The 25,324-nt window shown below is 45.3% G+C and overlaps 1 pseudogene; it reads left to right on the plus strand.

Annotated features, from left to right (window-relative positions):
• LOC144738377 (uncharacterized) overlaps window positions 1-25,324 on the plus strand; it is a 277,849-nt pseudogene that overhangs the window by 148,015 nt on the left and 104,510 nt on the right.

Below are 25,324 nucleotides of genomic sequence, written 5' to 3' on the forward strand. Positions count from 1 at the left end.
CCACGCAAAACCGCAACGAGCCGTCCTGCTTTTTAACCAGGACGATCGGCGCTCCCCACGGGCTGGTGGAGGGAGAAATGATGTCGGCGGCTAACATGTCATCAACAGCCGATTTGACATGGTCCTTTTCGGCGGGACTTAACCGAAACGGATTTTGGCGAATTGGCGCGCTGTCACCCGTGTCAATATGGTGACGCAGCAGGTGAGTGCAACCCAAATCATATTTATCACGACTGAAAACGTCGGAAAATTCCCTCAGTAGCGTTCTAAGCTGTTGGCGCTCTGAATTTGTCAGGTCCGTCGATCCCGCACAAAGCGCGTCGATCCACCCTTCATCGCTGTCCGAATGTGGGAGCATCCGGGAAGCAGTGCCAACGTGGTTCGCGACAGGTTCCTCGCAGGGCACTGGCGTCGCGTGAGCGAGCACCGTCCCTTGAGGAACCACCACCGTCTGCGATCCCACATTTAGGACCGCGATGAAAGGGTCCCCGTCCCCTCTTACGACGGTCTGGGCCGGAATCAAATGAGGCCCATTAACCCCGGCCCTAGACGGTCCCAGCAAAACACCCTGATCCCCTATGCCCTTAGCGAAGGGCTTACGAAGTTTGAGAGGCACTAGCATTTGAGCTCCCGGCGGCACACGAACAGTTTCAACGACGAACGCCGGTACCGTCGCGAACGCCGACCGAGCCGCCGCAGGGGATGGCAGGAACGCCATGCGCCGCCCCGATGGAAGCTCAATGCATCCTTGGTCGATCAAAATACGAATGGGCATTTTACCTAAGAAATCCGTCCCCAGCAGGCACGGAACCGCCAGCGAGGAGGAAACGAAAATCGGCCCCGACAATTTGATGTCCCCAATAGAAATTTGCGCTCGAATCTGTCCCATGATGCCGAGAGAGCCCCCGTTAGCGGCATAGAATGGGACGTTAACCGGCAGTAAAGGCCGGCTTTGTACGGGCAGAATATTGTAAATTAATTCCGAAATGATTGTCGCCGATGCCCCCGTATCGACCAAGATGCGTACTTCTACCCCGTCAATGTGTCCGACTACGGCCGACGACCCTGACGACGCGGCTACCACGCGATGGGCCAACACGGACCACTGTTTGGGCTCGATTTGAGTCCCCGCAGTGATCCGCGTTGGCCCCACGCAACGCGACATCGGCCCCCCGTTTGTTGTGGTGCGAGAGCGTGCAACGGGTAGGTGCTTTGGCCAAACATGTGTGGTGCCGCGACTCGCCGGGTCATGTTGCTGGAGCTTGGGAGGAGGAGGCCCGGCGTCCCGTCGAGCCGTCGTCCCGCGCTGTCGAGGAGAGCGGCACCCCGAGGCGACGTGGCCCCGGACGCCGCAGTTGAAACACCGCGGGAGCCCCGGTGGAGACGACGGGCGGTTGAAACGGCTTGACCCGTCCCGGGCCGACCGTACTTCTTGCGCCTGTTGCCGTCGATGGTCGACGGCGAAGAGCTCCTCCGTCGGAAGGGTGGCTGCAGCCACCGCACGCCCTGCCGATGCCCTGCTGGCTTTCCGCCGCAGGGACAGAAGGTTGGCGTGAAGGAGGCGCGCCGCCTGAAGAGAGGTCATCTCGGCGTCCTCCTGTGCGACGACAGCGATGTCCAGGTCGTCTGCCAGGAGGAGTATTTTCTCCGTGACCATCGCGTCCACGCCATCGTCGTCCATACGGGGAAAAGCCGTCTTAGCCAGCGCTAGGAGGCTCGTCCTGTATGCCAGGGGCGACTCCTTCTCACCCCGCTTGCGCTCGTAGAACCGCTCTCTGCATTCCGCTGAAGGTCCATAGACCCCGGCCAGCAGCTGTAGTGCTTTCGGCAGAGTAGACCGCTTCTCTTTCGGCGCCGATGTGAGGGCGGCGAGCGCGTCTGCGTCGAGGAGCGCCGGCAGCGCGCAGAGGGCTTCATCGTCGGACCACCTTGCCATTTCTTGGTGGGCGATGAAGCGTCGCTGGAAGCCGCCCCAGTCGCCCTCTGCACCAACAAATTCTTTCAGCGGAGGCAGCCGTTGTTGTAGCGCAGCGTTCGCCTTGGACGTCTGTAGGCTGCTATCCCCGGGACTCGGCTGTGCGTCGGCGCGAATGGCAGATGGAATCGCCTGTCGCGGATGTGATGACGCTCCCTCCGCTGGAGATGACGCAGCTGTCCCAGCGAGAGCGGTGTCGGACCCAAGGTTGAGCCCGGCCACGCCCTCCGCAGCTGCCGTGACGATGGCGGGAAATTCAAAGTTTGAGTTTTCAGAAATGGCGGGAAGGCGCTCAGGTTGACGACTCCCCTCGCCCCGTGGTGGACCACCAGCCCCCAGCCGCGTGATGTTTTCCAGCGTGGCGGCAGCGGCGTACAGTAGCTCCGCCAGTCTCTCGTGAGCCAGCCGTAGCGCGTCTGGCTGCGGCCCCTCTTCATGCCGATGCCCCGGTAGGAAGGCGTCGGCCCCCGGCTGCGCCATGTCTTGGTGAGCCGCCTCGGGCTCAACGACTTCAGCAGTGTCCTCCTCCGGTACTCTGGCTCGAGCTGTCTGACGTGTTTCCATGTCCGTAGTACTTCTGACACCAGATGAAGTACCGGTGAAGACGCTGGACACCCAGGTTGAGGCACACGTATATTTATTTTCAGCTTATCGGTACAGGACAACACTAGAGGGGGTAGCGGCCCCCTCACCCGGATAACTGGGGATACCCCCTAGCTAATCTCACCTATCCCCAAGTCCTCCTCTAACGAGCTAGGGGAGGCTAACTGGCCCGACACTGGTGAGTCGGGCTACGGTCTCCGGAGTCCCAGGGTCTAACCCTGGTTCACGGAACCACGCCTCTGGCTCGCTCCTCTGCAGCCCTGACAAGGGCGGCGTCGAGGGGAGTCCAGGGCTCTAGCTAGAGGATCTTCACTCTTCCTCCTTCGTTCCCAGACTGAGCCCCGAGCTCTCTTTGTCCTCCCCCTTTATACCCCCCAACAGGATCACAACCCCCCAGGCTGCCTGATGCGGACGTCGCTGCGGGCACCCCCCCCGTGTACTCCCGTAACTCCGCCCACTGTGTTTGTTACCCATTGGATCGTATGCACTTACAGCCCTCCCGTAACAGCCCTACATCTGCAAGAAAACTCACGTTAATACTCGTATAGAAATCTTTATTAACACGCATGCTCAAACAGGAAAGGAACTAGGCAAATTATTTCTCAATTTGGAATTAAACAGTTAAAACAGATTCTTAAAATCAAAAACGTAAACGTCGATTTCCCCTTTGACATTCTTTTCCACTGAAGCTATTCGTCCAGAAGTCCAAGCCATCAAACACAGGAACAACGAACGTGCATTCCACGCACACTCTAAAACCTATTATTTGAAGTGAATTAATTTATTACACAATGATGAAAATTAATGAACATGTTTAAAATATTGAGCAAAGTTGTGATCACTGACTTTCTCCAACTTTAGCTCAACAAGACCACTTAACCACGAGAGTAAAATCAGGAATTGAACCACCTCACAACCACTGCGCATCACACCACATCAACAAGTAATCCGATCGGACGACAAAGCACCACCTTAACGTGACGAAGTCTAGAATAAACCTCAACACTCAAGACACGGAATTCAACACAAACACTACGACAAAATGAATAACAGGAATGGGCAAATCTTAAAAGAAGACGGCACACCCAGATCAGTAGCTGTGAGAAGATGACAACACATGGCAACTTCTACCATAAACACCACACATTTAACAGAGCCGATGATCCAACTACGAGACGAAGCAATGTATCTATCGAAGTTTAAAATTGTTGTCATCCTGAAATGAGTGAACACTTCTGGAACTTATCAGGAACACTTTTATCTGAACACAATGTAGAGCATTAACAACATCACTCTCGCTTGAAATCCTAGAAATCACTGACAAAAAATATATAAGAGACAGAAATATGACTCTCCAGCCACTCCAATACATAAATCCATCTCTCAGGTTGCAACTGCATGGGCTCGAAAGAGGAATTTCGTTTGGGACTCATGACAACATTTTTACTCTTTGCTTGATGATTCCTGTGAAGTGTTGCTGACTGTGAAAATGCTTCCAACACACAGAGCAATCGAATGGTTTTATTAAATTGATTACATTAGCTTGGAGTTGTGCTGGAAATCACTGATATAATCAATTTCACCTTATAAATTGATCTAACAGAGCCACACGTGCACATTCCAGGACTTTAACAGAAGTACTCAATACTTTGATTATCCAGCCATTCCAGCAGCCATTTCTCATTATCAACCCGCATGGGGTCGAAATAGGAATTGTCGTCAGGACTCATTACATCCGCTACATCAACGCATCTCTCAGGATCCACCTGCACAGGTTCGAAAGATTCATTTTTTTCAGGACTAATTGCAGCACTTTGTATTTCACCTTTTGATTTCACTTCCCTATCATTGCTGATCTTCTCATGCTTGTTTCGGGGTGATGACCGTGTGAAGATCTGACTTCCTTGCAAATGCCTTCCCGCACACAGCGCAATTGAATGGCTTCTCGCCCGTGTGTGTTTCTTGGTGACTGTTAAGAGTTGATTTCTGTGAAAATGACTTCCCACACTCAGAGCACTTGAATGGCTTCTCGCCCGTGTGTGTTTTCTGGTGACGGTTAAGAGTTGATTTCAGTGAAAATGACTTCCCACACACAGAGCACTTGAATGGCTTCTCGCCCGTGTGTGTTTTCTGGTGACTGTTAAGAGTTGATTTCCGTGAAAATAACTTCCCACACACAGAGCAATTGAACGGCTTCTCGCCCGTGTGTGTTTTCTGGTGATTGCGACGAGTTGATAAATCTGCAAATGCCTTCCCACACACAGAGCACTTGAACGGCTTCTCGCCCGTGTGTGTTTTATGGTGACCGTTAAGAGTTGATTTCCGTGAAAATGACTTCCCACACACAGAGCAATTGAATGGCTTCTCGCCCGTGTGTGTTTTCTGGTGACGGTTAAGAGTTGATTTCAGTGAAAATGACTTCCCACACACAGACCAATTGAACGGCTTCTCGCCCGTGTGTGTTTTCTGGTGATTGCGACGAGTTGATAAATCTGCAAATGCCTTCCCACACACAGAGCACTTGAACGGCTTCTCGCCCGTGTGTGTTTTATGGTGACTGTTAAGAGTTGATTTCCGTGAAAATGACTTCCCACACACAGAGCAATTGAACGGCTTCTCACTCGTGTGTGTTTTCTGGTGACGGTTAAGAATTGATTTCAGTGAAAATGACTTCACACACGCAGAGAAATTGAATGGCTTCTTAACCGTTGATTATGAAAGATATGGTAGCAATAACGTACGATCAGCCATCTTTAAAAACAAATCAGGTCTTTATTAATCTGCAAGAAAACTCACGTTGATACTCGTATCGAAATCTTTATTAATACGCATGCTCAAACAGTTAAAATATATTCTTAAAATCAAACACGTAAACGTCGATTTTCCCTTTGACGTCCTTTTCGCTTGAAGCCATTCGTCCAAATGATAAAATTGTTGTGAGAAGATGACAACACACCTTCTACAATAAACAGCACACATTTAACAGCCCCGATGATCCAACGACGAGACGAGGCTATGAATCTATCGAAGTATAAAATAGTTGTCATTCTGAAATCAGTGAACTCTTCTGGAACTTCAAAGGAAGACATTCATCTGAACACATTATAGAGCATTCACAACATCACTCTCCCTTGAAGTCCTAGAAATCACCGAAATATATATATATATAAGAGACACGAATATGACTCTCCAGCCACTCCACTACATCAAGCCATCTCTCAGGATGCAACTGCATGGGGTCGAAAGAGGAATTTCGTTTAGGACTCATGACAACATTTTTACTCTTTGCTTGATGATGCCTTTGAAGTGTTGCTGACCGTGAAAATGCTTCCAACACACAGAACAATCAAACGGTTTTGTTGAAATAATTACACTAGCTTGGAGTAGTGCTGGAAATCACTGATATAATCAATTGCACCTAATAAATTGATCTAACAGAGACACAAACGTGCACATTCCAGGACTTTAACAGAAGTACTCATTACTTTGATTATCCAGCCACTCCAGCAGCCATTTCTCATTATCAACCTGCATGGGGTCAAAAAAGGAATTGGCGTCAGGGCTCAGTACATGCAGCCATCTCGCAGGATCCAACTGCATGGGGTCTAAAGAGGAATTGTCGTCAGGACTCATTACATCCACTACATCCACGCATCTCTCAGGATCCACCTGCACAGGTTCGAAAGATGCATTTTTTTCAGGACTCATTGCAGCACTTTGCATTTCACCTTTTGATTTCACTTCCCTATCATTGCGGATCTTCTCATGCTTGTTTCGGGGTGATGACCGTGTCCTTTCCAACGGAGAACACTTGAATGGCTTCTCGCCCGTGTGTGTTTTCTGGTGACTGTGAAGATTTGATTTCCATGCAAATGCCTTACCACACACAGAGCAATTGAACGGCTTCTCGCCCGTGTGTGTTTTCTGGTGACTGTGAAGATGTGATTTCTGTGCAAATGTCTTCTTACACACAGCACAATTGAATGGCTTCTCACCCAAGTGTGTTTTCTGGTGACTGTGAAGATTTGATTTCCGTGAAAATGACTTCTCACAAACAGAGCAATTGAACGGCTTCTCGCCCGTGTGTGTTTTCTGGTGACTGTGAAGATGTGATTTCTGTGCAAATGTCTTCTTACACACAGCACAATTGAATGGCTTCTCACCCAAGTGTGTTTTCTGGTGACTGTGAAGATTTGATTTCCGTGAAAATGACTTCTCACAAACAGAGCAATTGAACGGCTTCTCGCCCGTGTGTGTTTTCTGGTGACTGTTTAGAGTTGATTTCTCTGCAAATGCCTTCCCACACGCAGAGAAATTGAATGGCTTCTTAACCGTGTGTGCGTGGCGCTGTGGAGAGTTTATCTGCTCCATGTGACTGATTCTTCAGAGCAGAGGAACAGTCGCGGGTGTTGTTGAGAGTTGAAGGTGGATGTCTGGCTCAAATCGCCAAAAAGCAAACTCTCACTACCGTCTAACCAAGACACAGTAACGTCTCGGAAGTCGGACTACACACGCGATTACCAGTTTATCCACTAACAAAGACACTTACTTGTGGATGCACGGCGTATCGATTTCCCTGTAACCCGTCTGAAGAGATTGCCACGAACTGTCCCGAAGCGACGTCGCCAACCAGTCGCCAAGCAATCGTGCTCGCCAGGCTGGATCTCGTGGAAGAAGGGTTATCTGCAGAGGGAGGAGTCGAGCGTCTATCCTCAGCAAAATCCCTCTCGAAATGACCTTGAGGTCTGATTTTAAGCCCCTTATAACTTCGCTCTCGCATCCAAATCCTTTGTTCTCGACTTGGCCTATCATGGACTTTGCATTCAATTGTTAATTTTTACATTAACAATCCGCATATCTAGCAACATAATACGTATGTACTTCTCACTGCATAATTGTACTCTTCCGTTTGAATAAGGATGTGCATCTCCATGCATAATTCCGTGCTTCGTGTTAATTTGCAAATATTCACCCCCCAATGTCCTCTAAACTGCTACAAGTTTAGAGGATTATAAAGCGACATACAGTCTGAAATATCAAAATTGGTGATTTCGAGCTTAATTTGGAATAAAATGTGCAAGTTTATACTGTACTGACTTTGTTTAATAAATATATTTAAGGACAATCGTGTTGAGCGGGGTGCTTCTAGAAACGAGTGTTTTATATTATAATTTCTGCCATGAACTTTAAACAATGATCTGAATGGTTTAGCGTGTAAGCGTGGTTTATTATAATGTCCACATTAATGTTTTTTTGGGTTAGATCGCTTAAATATATAAATGTTTTGTTGAAACCCGCCACCACCCGACACAGCCAACTGTATGGGTATGTACAATGATGTGTTCGCACATTTGTTCGTGTAGTAGAACGCAATCCCTTTGTACGTACACTGCTGTGTATGTACACTCGTGTGTGTATGCGCACTTGTATGCATATGCACCCGTGTGTGAATGTATGAAGCAGTGTGTATGCACATTCGTGTATGTTTCTACAGCGCTATGCCGACTCGTGTGTGGGTGTGTGTACATGGGGGTTTATCTGTACTTGTATATGATTATGTATTGGAAAAAACTAATTATTCTTATATTGTGTGGTACAAAGAATTTAGGGGCAATGTGATAGGAATGAGACTCCCCGCTCGTGGTGCTAAATGAATGAAAACAGCGCCACTGAGCAGACAGAGCCCCGCCCCTACAGCTCGTGAGTGTGACGTAGTGAGTGTGACCAGCGGACTGCCACGATGCTGCCAGGTAAGGGTAAACTTGTGTGATAGAGATGCTTCACCTGAAACTCGCCTCCACACGTGTTCGCTATGAACATTGTAGCAATAAGGGACGATCAGTCATCTTTAACATGTCATGTCTTTATTAATCTGCAAGAAAATTCACGTTAATACTCGTATCGAAATCTTTATTAATACGCATGCTCAAACAGGAAAGGAACTAGGCAAATTATTTCCCAATAGGAATTCAACAGTTAAAAGATATTCTTATAATCAAACACGTCAACGTCGATTTCCCCTTTGACGTCCTTGTCGACTGAAGCCATTCGTCCAAAGTATAAAATTGTTGTCATTCTGAAATCGCCAACCAATTACCAACGTCTAACCGAGACACAGTAACGTCTCGTAAGTCGGACTACACACGCGATTACCAGTATATCCACTAACAAAGACACTTACTTGTGGATGCACGGCGGATCGATGTCCCTGTAACCGTCTGAAAAGATTGCCACGAACTCTCCCGAAGCGAAGTCGCCAACCAGTCGCCAAGCAATCGTGCTCGCCAGGCTGGGTCTCGTGGAAGAAAGGTTATCTGCAGAGTGAGGAGTCGAGCGTCTATCCTCAGCAAAATCCCTCTCGAAATGACCTTGAGGTCTGATTTTAAGCCCCTTATAACTTCGCTCTCGCATTCAAATCCTTTGTTCTCGACTTCGCCTATAATGGACTTTGCATTCAATTGTAAATGTTTACATTTACAATCCGCATATCTAGCAACATAATACGTACGTACATATCACTGCATAATTGTACACTTCCGTTTGAATAAGGATGTGCATCTCCCTGCATAATTCCATGATTCGTGTTAATTTGCTAATATTCACCCCCCAATGTCCTCTAAACTGATGCAAGTTTCGAGGATGATAAGGCGACATAGAGTCTGAAGTATCAAAATTGGTGATCTCGAGCTTGAATTGGAATACGATGTGCAAGTTTATACTGTACTGACTTTGTTTTATAATTATATTTAAGGACAATCGTGTTGAGCGGGGTGACTCTAGAAAACGAGTGTTTTATATTATAATTTCTGCCATCAACTTTGAATGATCATCTGAATGGTTTAGCTTGTAAGCGTGGTTTATTATGATGTCCATATTAAAGGTTTTTTGAGTTAGATCGCTTAAATATATAAATGTGTCGTTGAAACCCGCCACCACCCGACAAAGCCAACTAGTTAGGGTTGTCACGTAAACAGAACATGCAAATTTGTCACTAGTACAGCACACCGGTGTGTTGGAGAGCCAAGCCACAACATTTACAATCTGAGTACGACGTTTCTCCTGTATTTAAAACTAGCTTCATCAGTCGACAGCCAGATTTGGGAAGTCTCACTGTTTTTGTTCCTTATATAGAAGCATAGATGTGTTGACCACGCAGCTCCGCTCTATTGAAGTACGCTGCCCTTCGTCGGCATGCATTTATTTAATGTTTTATTTTAAAGACACATTTATATACTTCAGCGATCTAACCTAACAACCTCTATTATGGATGCTATTGGTCCCGAAATCCTACGTGTTAAACTCGTGTGTATGTGTTTAATATTTTGGATGTTTTTTTTAATGATAATTGCATTAAAAATGGAGATGTTACCAGCGCCTCGCACCCGTCCAGAGACCTCGTGGGCCTCTGTGGTGGCTACGAGCCTTCCCTCCAGGACATTGCTCACATCCAGCGTTACCGTCCGGCACCGCCGATGAGGTAGCGGATTCTTTTTTCCGAACTTTACTCGTGGCTGGGTAATGCCAAACAACAGGGGGCTCGTCTTCTGAGAAAAAAAACGAATAAAGGGGGCGTGGGAGCGTGGCGCAAGGTGTGGAAAGCTCTAAGCCCCAGGCTACCGTGGGCTCACCTCCCAATCAACGGGAGGCGAGCGGTGGTGGTTGCTCATGCATCCAAAAAAGATGAATATCAGTTGAGGGATGAAAGCAAGGCCGTGAATTATGCGGGATTAGCAGCATCAAAGAGAGGGGATATGGGAGATGCAGGTATGTGATTAGTACTACTTATGCCCGTGCATTATGCAGGATTAGCAGCATCAAAGGGAGGGGATATGGGAAATGCAGGTATGTGATTAGTACTACTTATGTCCGTGCATTATGCAGGATTAGCAGCATCAAAATGAGGGGATAGGGGAAGCATTCAATACATCGAAATTGTTAATAATTCCAAGCGTTTGCAGTGGAAACAGAAAATTAATTAGAATCGCATGCTTTTCTGTCATTAGCGTAACGTACTTCAATGTTGTGGGGCATCTAAGATTCATATCGTCAGCTTAACCTGTGAAAATAATCACAAAACCCCACTTTCCAAGTATACTACTGTTTGTATGTACATGGATCTGTACTTCTGTGTCCACTCCTATGTTAATTTACACTCGTTGATGTGGATATGTACATGCGTGAATGTGTGTGTATAGGTATGTACAATCATTTGTTCGCACATTTGTTCGTGTAGTAGAACTCAATCCCTTTGTACGTAAACTGCTGTGTATGTACACTCGTGTGTGTATGCGCACTTGTATGCATGTGTGTATGTATGAAGTAGTGTGTATGCACATTCGTGTATGTTTCAACAGTGCTGTGTATGTCCACTCGTGTGTGGGTGTGTGTACATGGGAGTGTATGTGTACTCGTGTGTGATTATGTATTGGAACAAACAAATTATTTTTATATTGTGTCATACAAAGAAATGAGGGGCAACGTATTAGGAATGCGCCACCACAACAGGGAACTACAGGGATGAGACTCCCCGCTCGTGGTGCTAAATGAATGAAAACAGCGCCACTGAGCAGACAGAGCCCCGCCCCTACAGCTCGTGAGTGTGACGTAGTGAGTGTGACCTGCGGACTGCCACGATGCTGCCAGGTAAGGGTAAACTTGTGTGATTAAGATGCTTCACTTGAAACTCGCCTCCACACGTGTTCGCTATGAACATTGTAGCAATAAGGGACGATCAGTCATCTTTCACCTATCAGGTCTTATTGTTCTGCAAGAATATTAAAGAAACAAATGCACACTCGTGTGTGAATGCACACCGCTGTATATATAGTCGTGTTTGGATGCACACTCGTGTGTGTATGTCTACTCGTCCGTGTTTTTTAAAGGAAAACTATGGTAGCAATAACGTACGATCAGTCATGAAAACTCACGTTAATACTCGTATCGAAATCTTTATTAATACGCATGCTCAAACAGGAAAGGAACTAGGCAAATTATTTCCCAATAGGAATTCAACAGTTAAAGGATATTGTTAAAATCAAACACGTAAACGTCGATTTCCCCTTTGACGTCCTTTTCGACTGAAGCCATTCGTTCAAAGTATAAAATTGTTGTCATTCTGAAATCAGTGAACACTTCCGGAACTTAAAAGGAAGACATTCATCCGAACTGATGATGCCTGTGAAGTGTTGCTGACCGTGAAAATGCTTCCAACACACAGAGCAATCAAACGGTTTTGTTAAAATAATAACACTAGCTTGGAGTAGTGCTGGAAATCACTGATATAATCAATTGCACCTAATAAATTGATCTAACAGAGACACAAACGTGCACATTCCAGGACTTTACCAGAAGTATTCAATACTTTGATTATCCAGCAACTCCAGCAGCCATTTCTCATTATCAACCCGCATGGGGTCTAAAGAGGAATTGTCGTCAGGACTCATTACATCCACGCATCTCTCAGGTTCCACCATGCATAGGTTCGAAAGATGCATTTTTTCAGGACTCAATGCAGCATTTTGTTTTTCACCTTTTGATTTCACTTCCCTATCATTGCGGATCTTCTCATGCTTGTTTCGGGGTGATGACCGTGTGAAGATCTGACTTCCTTGCAAATGCCTTCCCGCACACAGCGCAATTGAACGGCTTCACGCCCGTGTGTGTGTTCTGATGAGTGTGAAGATTTTGTTTCAGTGAAAATGCCTTCCCACAAAGAGAGCAATTGAATGGCTTCTCACCCGAGTGTGTTTTCTGGTGCCTGTGAAGATATCCTTTACGTGCAAATGCCTTCACACAAACAGAGCAATTGAATGGCTTCTCACCCGTGTGTGTGTGGCGCTGTGTAAAGGTTATCTGTTCCATGTGACTGATTCTTCAGTGACAGTTGCGGGTGTTTTTTAGAGTAAAATGCACCCTTTAAGCTGCGTGGATGTCTGGCTCAAATCGCCAAGAAGCAAACTCTTACCAACGTCTAACCGAGACACAGTAACGTCTCGTAAGTCGGACTACACACGCGATTACCAGTTTATCCACTAACAAAGACACTTACTTGTTGATGCACCGCGTATCGATGTCCCTGTAACCCGTCTGAAGAGATCGCCACGAACTCTCCCGAAGCGAAGTCGCCAACCAGTCGCCAAGCAATCGTTCTCGCCAGGCTGGGTCTCGTGGAAGAAGGGTGATCTGCAGAGCTAGGAGTCGAGCGTCTATCCTCAGCAAAATCCCTCTCGAAATGACCTTGAGGTCTGATTTTAAGCCCCTTATAACTTCGCTCTAGCATCCAAATCCTTTGTTCTCGACTTGGCCTATCATGGACTTTGCATTCAATTGTTAATTTTTACATTAACAATTCGCATATCTAGCAACATAATACGTATGTACATCTCACTGCATAATTGTACACTTCCGTTTGAATAAGGAAGTGCATCTCCATGCATAATTCCGTGCTTCGTGTTAATTTGAAAATATTCACTCCCCAATGTCTTCTAAACTGCTGCAAGTTTAGAGGATTATAAAGCGACATACGGTCTGAAATATAAAAATTGGTGATCTCAAGCTTGATTTGGAATAAAATGTGCAAGTTTATACTGTACTGACTTTGTTTTATAAATATATTTAATGACAATCGTGTTGAGCGGGGTGCTTCTAGAAAACGAGTGTTTTATATTAAAAACTCTGCCATAAACTTTGAATAATCATCTGAATGGTTTAGCTTGTAAGTGGTTTATTATAATGTCCATATTAAAGGTTTTTTGGGTTAGATCGCTTAAATATACAAATGTGTCGTTGAAACCCGCCACCACCTGACAAAGCTAAATAGTAAGGGTTGTCACGTAAACAGAACATGCATATTTGTCACTAGTACAGCACACCGGTGTGTTGGAGAGCCAAGCCACAACATTTACAATCTGAGTACGACGTTTCTCCTGTAATTAAAACTAGCTTCATCAGTCGACAGTCAGATTTGGGAAGTCTCACTGTTTCGTTCCTTATATAGAAGCATTGATATGTTGACCACGCAGCTGCGCTCTATTGAAGTCCGCTGCCCTTTGTCGGCATGCACTCCGATTTATAAATGCAGCAGTGTTTGGATGCACACTCGCGTGTGCATGTCTACTCGTCTGTGTTTTTTAAAAAACCAATCAGGTCTTTATTGATTTGCAAGAATATTGACATTAAAACTCGCATTACATTTTTTCATCAATTCGCTTGGTCAAACGGTTTAGAAACTTGGAAAATCATTTCACTTTCAGGAATTCAACAGTTATAAAATCTTCTCAAATCAAACACGTAAACATCGATAAATCATTCCCAATTGACGTCCTTATCGATTGAAGCCATTCGTCCTGAAGTAATAAACACAATAGACAGGAAGAACAAGTCCAAAGGGTTCACATAATGCACACGCTTAATGTACATTGCTACAGTAACCCCCCCCCCCCACATTGTGCAAGAGCGCAGCTGCGTGGTCAACACATTTTCGCTTCAATATAAGGAACGAAACAGTAAGACTTCACAAATCTGGCTGTCGCCTGATCAAGCTAGTTGTAATTACTGCCGAATCGTCGTACTCAGATTGTAAAGGTTGTGGCTTGGCTCTCCAACACACCGGTGTGCTGTACTAGTGACGAATTGGCATGTTTTGTTTAGGTGACAACCCTTACTAGTTGGATGTGTCGGGTGGTGGCGGGTTTGAACGACACATTTATATATTTATGCAATCTAACCCAAACACCTCTATTATGGATGTATTTCAGAGGTAAGTCCGATAAATTGATAGCAGTTTACAGACCATTATAAATATGCAAACAAACAACATGCACATAATTATGCCCATCTGTATTCAAACAGAAGCCAGCAATAATGCAGTGAAATGCACATTAATATTTAGGTTTAAGCACAATGTCTACATGAGCTTAGGTGTGTTGCTAGATATGGAGAGCATTACTTTCAAGAATAACAATTGAATGCAAGGAAGTTTATGAAGAAAATGCAAATGATTCTAGAGAGATTTCATTAATGGGATGAATAATCCAAACCAGTGTGCCGTAGCAAAGACAAACAAATGAAAGTATGATCTTTAAACATACTTCATGCAAATAAACTAAAATAATAACTTCTCAACACGCATTAAACATGAGGCCAAGCGTTTGGAGTGGAATTAGAATCGCATGCGTTTGTGTCATTCGCATAACGTTCAGTGTTGTGGGGCATCTAAGATTCATATCGTCAGTTTAACTTGTGAAAATAATAACAAAACCCAGCTATCCGAGTCTGCTACTGTGTGTATGTCCATGGATATGTACTGCTGTGTATGTCCACTCGTGTGTTTATTTACACTCGTTGATGTGGATATGTACATGCGTGCATGTGTGTGTATAGGTATGTATAATCATGTGTTCACACCCCGCATATAACCGCTCCGGCGTGGCCGGCTCCACAAACAGACACCGATGCCTTGCTGTGTATGGTTTGGCCGTTTAGGTATGTTGCTAGATATGAGGAGCGTTACTTCCGAGAAAAACAATTGAATGCAAGGAAGTTAATGAAGATAATGCAAATGATTCTAGAGATATATCATAAATGGGAAGAATAATCCGAACCAGTGTGCCGTATCAGAAGTAAACAAATGGAAGCAAATAAACAAAACTGATTACTTTACTACACTCAATCTAGATTTGAAGTTTTCATGACTGGAGGGATCCATACTCTTTGGTTCTTTAGGTAAAGTCACGTAGGTAGAAACATAAAAAATTTAACAAAAACATATATATCACGAGGTTTCGTTGTGATATATTATTAAAATTATCCAGCTGGATTATATTTTCCGCGATTCATTATTTTTTGTTTTATTTGATAATTTTTCTATCTACGTGACTTTGCCGAAAGAACCAAGGGTATGGATTCCTGCAGTCACGACAGCTTCAAATCAAGATCACAATTACTGTCATCAACTTTTAATACTCATCTAAATGGTATAGCTTGTAAGGCTGTGTGCATTTGCATTGCTGTGTATGTTCACTTGTCTTTGGCTCGTGTGTGTGTGGACATGTGTGTGATATAAGCATTGTACAGTTAACAAACTATTAGATAACTTTACGTATACGATAAACCATAACAGTAGAAACACTACAACAAGAGAAGCATTCGTGTGTGTACGTCTACTGATTTGTCTGTATGTACACCCCTGTATATTACAACTAGTGTGTGAATGCACGCTGCTGTATATATATATGTATACAGTCGTGTTTGGAAGCACACTCGTGTGTGCATGTCTACTCGTCCATGTTCTTTTTAAGGAAGGATATAACGAACGATCAGTTATCTTTAAAAACAAATCAGGTCTTTATTAATCTGCAAGAATATTGATGTTAACACTCGTATCAAAATATTAATCAATCTTTTTTTGGTCAAACAGTTAAGGAACGAGACAATTATTTTACTTTCAGGAATTCAATAGTTAAAAAATCTTCTCAAAATCAAACACGTAAACGTCTATTTGTCATTCCCCATTGACGTCCTTATCGATAGAAGCTATCCATCCAGAAGTGAAAGCCATCAAACACAGGAACAACGAACATGAAATCCACGTATACATCCTGGAACCGATCATCTGCAGTAATTATTAAACAATGAGGAAAATGAAATATATATTTTTTAATATTGAGCAAAGATATGATCACAGTCTTTCTCAAACTTTGGCTCCACAAGACCACTTAACTACGAGAGTAAAATCAGGAATTGAACCACCTCACAACCACTGCACATCACACCACATCAACAAGTAATCCGATAGGTAACTGCTCCACATTCAATGCAATTACCGTGAAAACACGTGGAAAATTAAAACACATACGTACACAAAGCACTGTACATACACAGCAGTGTAAAAACACACGAGACTTTCTGCTATAGACTAATAATGGTTATAATGATAAACAACACTTACAAACTACACCATCCAGATGGGTATCCATAGCAATTCTAACCATTTAAATTGATCAAATATAACAATTCACTTTCGTTGTCTAGACACACAGTGGTCCTTAAATATTTTCATTAAACCACGTCAACACATGCACCTCTTAACTTAAGTATACCACGATCAACATTGTGATATTTTAGATGGTATTTCACAGTTATGGCCGATATATTAATATTAGTTTACAGAATGCACAACGTCCAAGCCGCCGACCTGTACCACGTTGTGCATTCTTTTGAGCCCCGCCCCCCTCCCTCCCGATACGTTCCATTCATTGGCTACCACATTCTGATGAGCTCCGCCCCCCCCTCTCCTCCCCCCTCAACTTGCTCTTAAGGGATTACATCTTGAATCATTGCCTCACTTGATGCAGCAAATCTGGCTGTGACGGTCCCACCTGATGACGGAGACTTGTTTTGCCTCCGAAACGTCGTGATTTTTATTTTTATTTTACTTTCATTAATTTTAATGTTTTACCTACGTGACTTTACCGAAAAAACCTAAGAATATTCCCTCCAGGACATTGCTCACATCCACCGCAGCGTTAACGTCCGGCACCGCCGATGAGGTAGCAGATTGTTTTTACAGAACTTTACTTGTGGCTGGGGAATTCCAAACAACAGGGGGCTCTTCTTCTGAGAAAAAAAACGAATCAAGGGGGCGTGGGAGCGTGGCGTAAGGTGTGGAAAGCTCTAAGCCCCAGGCTACCGTGGGCACACCTCCCAATCAACGGGAGACGAGGAGTGGTCGTTGCTCATGCATCCACCGAAGATGAATATCAGTCGAGGGATGAAAGCAAGGCAAATGAGTTAGATTCATTCTATGACCTCCTACATAATAATCCCATGATACTCGTATGTATGGATGTCATATGTATATATATATGCGAACCTAGGGACGGAAATGCGAACTGGGGGTGAGGGTTAAATTTCGATTTAAAGCTTTCGTGACTGCAGGGATTCATCTTCTTGGTTCTTTCGGTAAAGTAACGTAGAAGGGAAGTAAAAAAATAATAAAAATAAAACATAATAAAATAAAATAATTCTCACGACGTTTCGGCTACAACGCAAGCAGCCGTCTTCAGGTGAAGAATGAGACAATGCCAAGCTAGGGGCTTATATATAAGCTGAGTTGGAGGTGGAAGAAGAAGAGAGCCTTAACAAAGGTATGTGCATATGAAGAGGAATTTAGCATATTCATGGGAAATGCGTAGGAGGTGGGCAAGGGGGTTTCAAAGTCATATTATGCCCATGCATTATGCAGGATCAGCAGCACCAAGGGGGGTGCAGGAAGTAGCATTAACAAAGGAAAGGAATGTTAATGATATGTAGCTGCAGTTACTAAACAACCACGTAGAAAACTAAAGTATAAACTACATAAAAAACTGTTTCCGGTCCCGCGCACAACCAGCACTGCACCACGTGATGCGCCAGCCGGGATCGTGGGGGGCGGAGCCTCGCGCTAGTGACGTCACCTCTGTTACGTCACAGCCACGCCTCCACCCACAGTCGAGAGGAATGCACACGAGGGAGCAGCAGAAGAAGCCTTTTGAGAGCGAATCCTCAACGAGGTGAGCGACCCTGTTGACGATGAATGTGGTTTCTTTTTATTTTACATTTCGACTACAAACTAAAGCTTCATTATTTTTATATGTTCACAATTCAATTTTCAGCAATCTTGCTGTGGATTTCACACCTAACGATGATTGCTTGTGTTGCAGTCGAAACGTCGTGATAATTGTATTGTTTTATATTAATATTATTTTATTGTTTCCCTTCTATGTGACTTCACCGAAAGAACCAAGAATATGAATCCCTGCAGTCACGAATGCTTTAAATAAAAATTCAATGTAGAACTGTTAGGATACTTGGCATTCCCTGAAATGTTGCTGTTACTGTCGTTGTTTAGACCCCAAGCGAGTCAGCATTTAAAACGAGTATAACTAATCCGTTTAAATCTCATAGAATATTAATAACATGTCTACAATTATTGTGTTCTGATTGCTGGTACAATTGTGCCCTACATTATATGTACTGAATGTTATTCAACAATTGGGGAGGAATCTGCCTTTAAGTTCAGACCCTAGACGCTGCCATAGTTGCCTCCAATCTGTGATGTCACACCCACATGGGTGGTACCTCTGACATCAAGTGACCTACGACGTCATGCTCGTATTATAACAAATCATTTAAGTATGGTCATATGACCCTAATGACCTACAATGCATATGGGTCATTTATCAAGCAGTCGATTAATACAAATGGGCTGTACATGAACATGCATGTCTGGATTAGAGGTGAAATATCATTGTTAAGTCAGCTATTTAGCTGTGCCTTTTTACACCTGATGAAGGAAGCTTGTGTTGCCTCCGAAACGTCGTGATATTTTATTTCTATTATTATTTCGATAAATGTTTGTTATTTATTTTTATTATTTATCTATTTTTACCTACAAAACCCAAGAGTATAGTCACGATAGTGATTAGATTGGTACAATGAGTGTTCAAATATGTATTAATTAAGAGGATGAGTGATTCAAAAGGTTGCAAAATCTGAGCGTTGTTCCAACCTCCACAGGCCATCCAACTTCAAACAAAATCTACTCCTTCCCAACAACATGGACGGACAAATCACGTGGGCTGAGATCTTGGATGACTATGAGGGTAAGTCCCAGATACCTGCATCACATAAATTATATGCGGAGGAGGAGGCTCCTTGATAAATGATTTTTCGTAGACATAGCTTGGTGGTAATGGGAAGACGTAATGATCAAGTGTGGCAAAGAGGATGGGTTTAGATTTGAGTTTATACCATCTTTGTTCAAACTGGGGTCTCAAGCTTATGTAATTTACGGTCTCAAAATGCCGACAAAAACATGACTTGTAAAGTTTTACTGCCATGTGATGAATATTTCTCAATAGCAGGTCCTGTTGGTGGTAAGAGGTAATTACTGGGATCTCAAAATTAGTTCTGTGAAACTCCATGTCCTTCGTTCTCTAATTCATTACTCGTCCTTGGAATGAATTTTCTGTTCTTCATAGCCCGGGAGTCGGCGTGCCAGTCGACCACGTGGGGGGACGTTATGGATAAGGTGGACCCTTTCCCAGGCCAAAGTTACAAGAATCGCTCCCCAAAGGTGTGTATGGGTTCTAGATTTGAAGCTTTCGTGACTGCAAGGATTCATACTCTTAGTTATTTCGGTAAAGTCACGTAGGTATAAAATAAAATAAAAATTAATAAAAATAAAAAAATTAAAATCACGACGTTTCGGAGGCAATACAAGTCTCCATCCCAGGTGGGACCGTCTTAAATACAAGTTAAGGAGGGGGGAGGAGCTTATCAGAATGTGGTAGCCAATGAATGGAACGTATTGGGAGGGGGGGCGGGGCTAAAAGAGAGCACGATGTGTATGGGGTCTGTAGGGTTAAAACACACGACATTGTCTCGAAAACTAGCACACCATGTCACCACACCATCCACACCAAAATATCACGACACCAACTCTCACCATCACATTTCTCATCACACTACACGACCACCAATTCAATACACCATATTAGAGCCTCATCATGCCTCTATACCTTCACAATACACCATCTCTCGAGAACATTCCACTACTTCTCCTCTCCATATCACAACATCATGTCCCGACACCATCACCGCATCTCTTCACCGTCCCACTCATGCAGGCACTTGAAGTGGCCATTTGTTACCAATGAAGACAGAATGATATCAGGCAGTCACATGAATTATGTCTGTGTGCACTAAGCAAGTTTGAATGACTGAATGTGGATGGCTGCATCTGTACCTACATGTGTGAGTTTGTTTTTTTGTTTGGGTTCATGTGCACGTCCACGTTTGCATGCCTGTGGGTATGAATGTCTGCTTGCATGTGCATGTCTGAATGTTCCTTTGCTTATCTTTGCTTGATCAGAGGATAATTGTGGAGTTGAAGGACGTCAGCGGGGTGAAGCATCTCCAGGAAAAGAACCTTGGCAAAGAAAGATGCACCATGGAAGAGGAGCGCCTCTTTGAGGTGCAGCGCATTGCCAGGGCGAAGTGCCGCACAGAGGAGGAGTACTTCCGAGACTATCTCCTCAAGAAGCGCCTCATTAAAGTGAAGTACTTCATTGATGACAAGCATCATCTCGAGATGAAGTGTCCTGAGGAGAACAATCTGGAGGAGAAGGAGGAGGAGAAGTGTCTCGCCAACGTGAAACGCGTCGAGGATGAGAAGCGCCTTGAGCAGGAGCAGCGCCTCGCCACCACCGCCACCACCGCCACCACCACCACCGCCACCACCGCCACCACTGACACCGACGCCGTTGTCGCCACTGCCACAAAACCCGCCGCCACCACTGCCATTGCCACCGCCACCACCGTCACGACCGCCAACACCGCCGCCACTGCCACCACCGTCGCCACCACCACCACCACCGCCGCCACCACCACCGCCATCACCTCCACCACGGCCACCACCCCCACCACCGCCACCACCACTGCCACCACCGCCACCACCTCCATCACCGCCACCACGGCCACCACCGCCACCACTGCCGCCGCCATCACCACCATCGTCACGACCGCCGCCACTACCACCGCCACCACCACCACCACCGCCACCACCGCATCCACCGCCATCACCGCCACCACCACTGACACCGACGCCGTTGTCGCCACTGCCACAAAACCCGCCGCCACCACTGCCATTGCCACCGCCACCACCGTCACGACCGCCAACACCGCCGCCACTGCCACCACCGTCGCCACCACCACCACCACCGCCGCCACCACCACCGCCATCACCTCCACCACGGCCACCACCGCCACCACCACTGCCACCACCGCCACCACCTCCATCACCGCCACTGCGGCCACCACCGCCACCACTGCCGCCGCCATCACCACCATCGTCACGACCGCCGCCACCACCACTGCCACCGCCACCACCACCACCACTGCCGCCACCGCATCCACCGCCATCACCGCCACCACCACCACTGCCACCGCTGCCGCCGCCACTGCATTCACCGCCATCACCGCCACCACGGCTACCGCCACCGCATCCACCTCTGCCACTCCTGTGCAGGGCCCGATTGCTCCAAGCTTTGGAAAAGAGTGCTTCAAAGCAGAGAAGATGGAGAACAAGACAGAGGTGGAACAGGAAGAGGAGAAGGTGGTGGAGGAGGTTGAGGAGGAACAGGAGGAGAGAATGGAGAAGACAGAGAATGGAGAAAAGATGGTGGTGGAGGATGAAGAGGAGGAGATGGAGGACGAGACAAAGGAGGAGGTGGAGGAGGTGCAGGTGGTGGAGGTGGTGATGCAGGGAAAGAAGAGGAAGCGAGGGGGCCTTGCTCGCGTGGCGAGAGCGATCATCTTACTCCTCCGCCGCGTGCTGCTTTGTGGTGGCATGTCTGGTACAGACAATTGACGAAACCTACCACGTGGCAAGCCCCAGAGCCACTCCTGTAAAGAATAAGATTCAATACCATTGTTGTTGCTGGTACTATATAAACTTTGTGAAATAAACCCATGATGACACAACATAACGTTGAATTGCTTGCAAGTGCTGTCTGTGTTGGGTAAATGTGCCTTGGCTCGGATGTAAGGTGTCCCAGCTGTGTGTGTGGCAGTACAAGTGTAATGATCGACTTCCACGACACGTCACAGAGAGGTTACTTCTTTATTTCTCACAGTGGGCACAATACAGGCCAACACTGGTTCTTCCTCTCACTGACTAGAACTCTCGGCAATAACACCTCTAGTGGCTGCACGCAGAGCCGATCACTTGGCGTGGTCCCCTCGCCCTCACTCGTCTCGCCGTTGGCTGGCGGCATGATGATGACGGCGATGTAACCATTCAGGAGATCTTCCACGTGGCCGGACAACGGAGAGAGATTTCGATGAACAGCGACACAGCCAGGACCCAGGACCCCACACGAGCCCCGAGCACCGGGTCCGCTCCCCATTATATTCGCCCAGGTGTGGCTAAGCCCCGCCTCCAGCCACCACTTCTCGTGGAACATTCGAGCAGGTTCCCAGAGCATTTCGACTAACCCCACCTGTTTCCTTTGCCACAGATACGCCTCCTTCCCTGATTGGCTGTTACTTATGTGCCTGTACCCGTAAATGCCTTCCCAGGACAGCACGTGTCACTTTGTAATGTCAACAGGTGTAATCCTGTCATTACACAAGGACACACATTTGAGAGACGTTTTGGAAAATGGCCCTTCTTCAGAGCAAATAAAAATAGTGGTGGGAAAATATATTCAGGTGAATCGCCTCCTGCACAACACTGCCACTCTACACCACTGCCCCAATGACCTCTTTCCCTCTGCCCCTTTTCCGCACTGCCCCCTCTGCTCCACTGTCCCACGTCTCCTCAGGTACAATGCTCCACTGCCCTTCTGCTCCACTGCACCTCTGCCCCCCTTCTGCCACAGCAGTTGAAACAAATAGTTGAGTTTCTTAAACCCCCCTGCCTCTGTCCACCTAGCAGTAGAAATGGGTATGCCACAATCGAGCAGCAAGGTGTGTGTGGTGGATTAAGGTTCAAGAAGAAAATGCAAATGATTCTAGCGAGATTTCATAAATGGGAAGAATAATCCGAACCAGTGTGCCGTAGCAATGGCAAGCAAATGGAAGTATGAACTTGAAAAAGACTTCATGCAAATAACCTAACCCTATGACTTCAATACACTTGTTAAATATGAGACTAATATTCCGAATATTGTTAATAATTCCAAGCGTTTGGAGTGGAAACAAAGGCATTAGAATCGAACGCTTTTCTGTCATTAGCATAACGTACTTCAGTGTTGTGGGGCATCTAAGATTAATATCGTCAGCTTAACCTGTGAAAATAATCACAAAACCCCGCTATCCAGCACTGCACCACGTGATGCGCCAGCCGGGATCAGGGGGGGCGGAGCTTCGCGCTAGTGACGTCACCTCTGTTACGTCACAGCCACGCCTCCGCCCACAGTCGAGAGGAATGCACACGAGGGAGCAGCAGAAGAAGCTTTTTGAGAGCGAATCCTCAACGAGGTTAGATGGGTTACTTGACATGCCCTGAAATGTTGCTGTTACTGTCGTTGTTTAGACCCCAGGCGAGTCAGAATTTAAAACGAGCATAACTAACCCGTTTAAATCTCATACAATATGAATCACATGTGGCAGTAATAAAAAATTATTTAAGTATGGTCATATGACCCTGATGACCCACAAGGCATATGGGTCTTTTATCAAGCAGTCGATTAATACAAATGGGCTGTACATGAACATGCATGTCGGGATTAGAGGTGAAATATCATTGTTAAGTCTGGTGATTATGTTTAATGGAATAGGCAGTTGGAATAAACATGTTCGTGTGGGTGGATGAGTGAGTGATCGGGCGCACACAGGAGTGGGCAAACAAGCGAGTGAGTGGGCTTTTAAAGCAACAGTCACGATAGTCTTCTTGGTTCTTTCGGTAAAGTCACGTAGAATGGAAATAATAAAATAATAAAAATAAAACATAATAAAATAATTCTCACGACGTTTCGGCCACAACGCAAGCAGCCGTCCTCAGGTGAAGAACAGGGCTGTCGAAAAGAACACCACCAAGCTTGGCAGCATATATTTAAGCTGGGTTAGAGGGGGAAGGGCGCATTGACAAAGGAATTTGCATATAAACAGATGAATTTAACATATTTATTGAAAATGCAGATATGGGATTAGTCACTACTTGTGAAATGCGTAGGAGGTGGGGGGGGGGGGTCTCAAAGTCATATTATGCCCGTGCATTATGTAGGATTAGCAGCAACAACAAAAAAGTCACGATAGTGTTTTAGATTTGAAGCTTTCATGACTGCAAGGATTCATACTCTTAGGTTTTTTTCGGGAAAAGTCACGTAGGGGGAAATAAATAAATAAAAAGCGTTTACAATATTTATAATAATATAAATAAATAATTATCTTTTACTTTATTTATAATAATATAAATAAAAAATAACTCACGACGTTTCGGAGGCAACACAAGCTTCCTTCATCAGGTGTAAAAAGGCACAGCAAAATAACTGTAGAATAACTGTAAAATAACTGTAGTTAGTTTGCCTTTTTACACCTAACTACAGTTATTTTGCGGTGCCTTTTTACACCTGATGAAGGAAGCTTGTGTTGCATCCGAAACGTCGTGAGTTATTATTTTATTTCTATTATTATTGCTATTATTTTTATTATTTATTATTTATTATCTATTTTTACCGACGTGACTTTACTGAAAATAAACCTAAGAGTATAGTCATGATAGTGATTGGATTGGTACAATGAGTGGTCAAATATGTATTAATTAGGAGGATGAGTGATTCAAAAGATTTGTACACGAAGCCATACAAATATACAAACACAGACATAATTTCAACCGTGATGATGGGTACAAACTCAGTAATCACTGGAAAGATGTTATTAACCACGCAAAAAAGACTTAATTACACTTTTTGGACCATCTTATCTGACAGGCACTATTTTAATTTACTTCACCGAGTGTTAACATCCACAGTGTTTAACAGTAATCTCTTCATTGTTCTTTGATCACCGCTCGCCACGTTTCCATTCATTGTGTTGAGCACTACGTGATGTCTTTGATCACCGCTCGCCCTCCGTCCCGGCGCGTCTCCATTCATTGTGTTGAGCACTGCGTGCAGTCTTTGATCGCCACTCGCCCTCCGTCCCGACACGTCTCCATTCATTGTGTTGAGCACTGCGTGCAGTCTTTGATCACCGCTCCTC

The sequence above is a fragment of the Lampetra planeri genome, chromosome 82, assembly GCF_965212315.1.
Source record: "Lampetra planeri chromosome 82, kcLamPlan1.2.h2, whole genome shotgun sequence".
NCBI classification, from domain to species: Eukaryota; Metazoa; Chordata; class Hyperoartia; order Petromyzontiformes; family Petromyzontidae; genus Lampetra; species Lampetra planeri.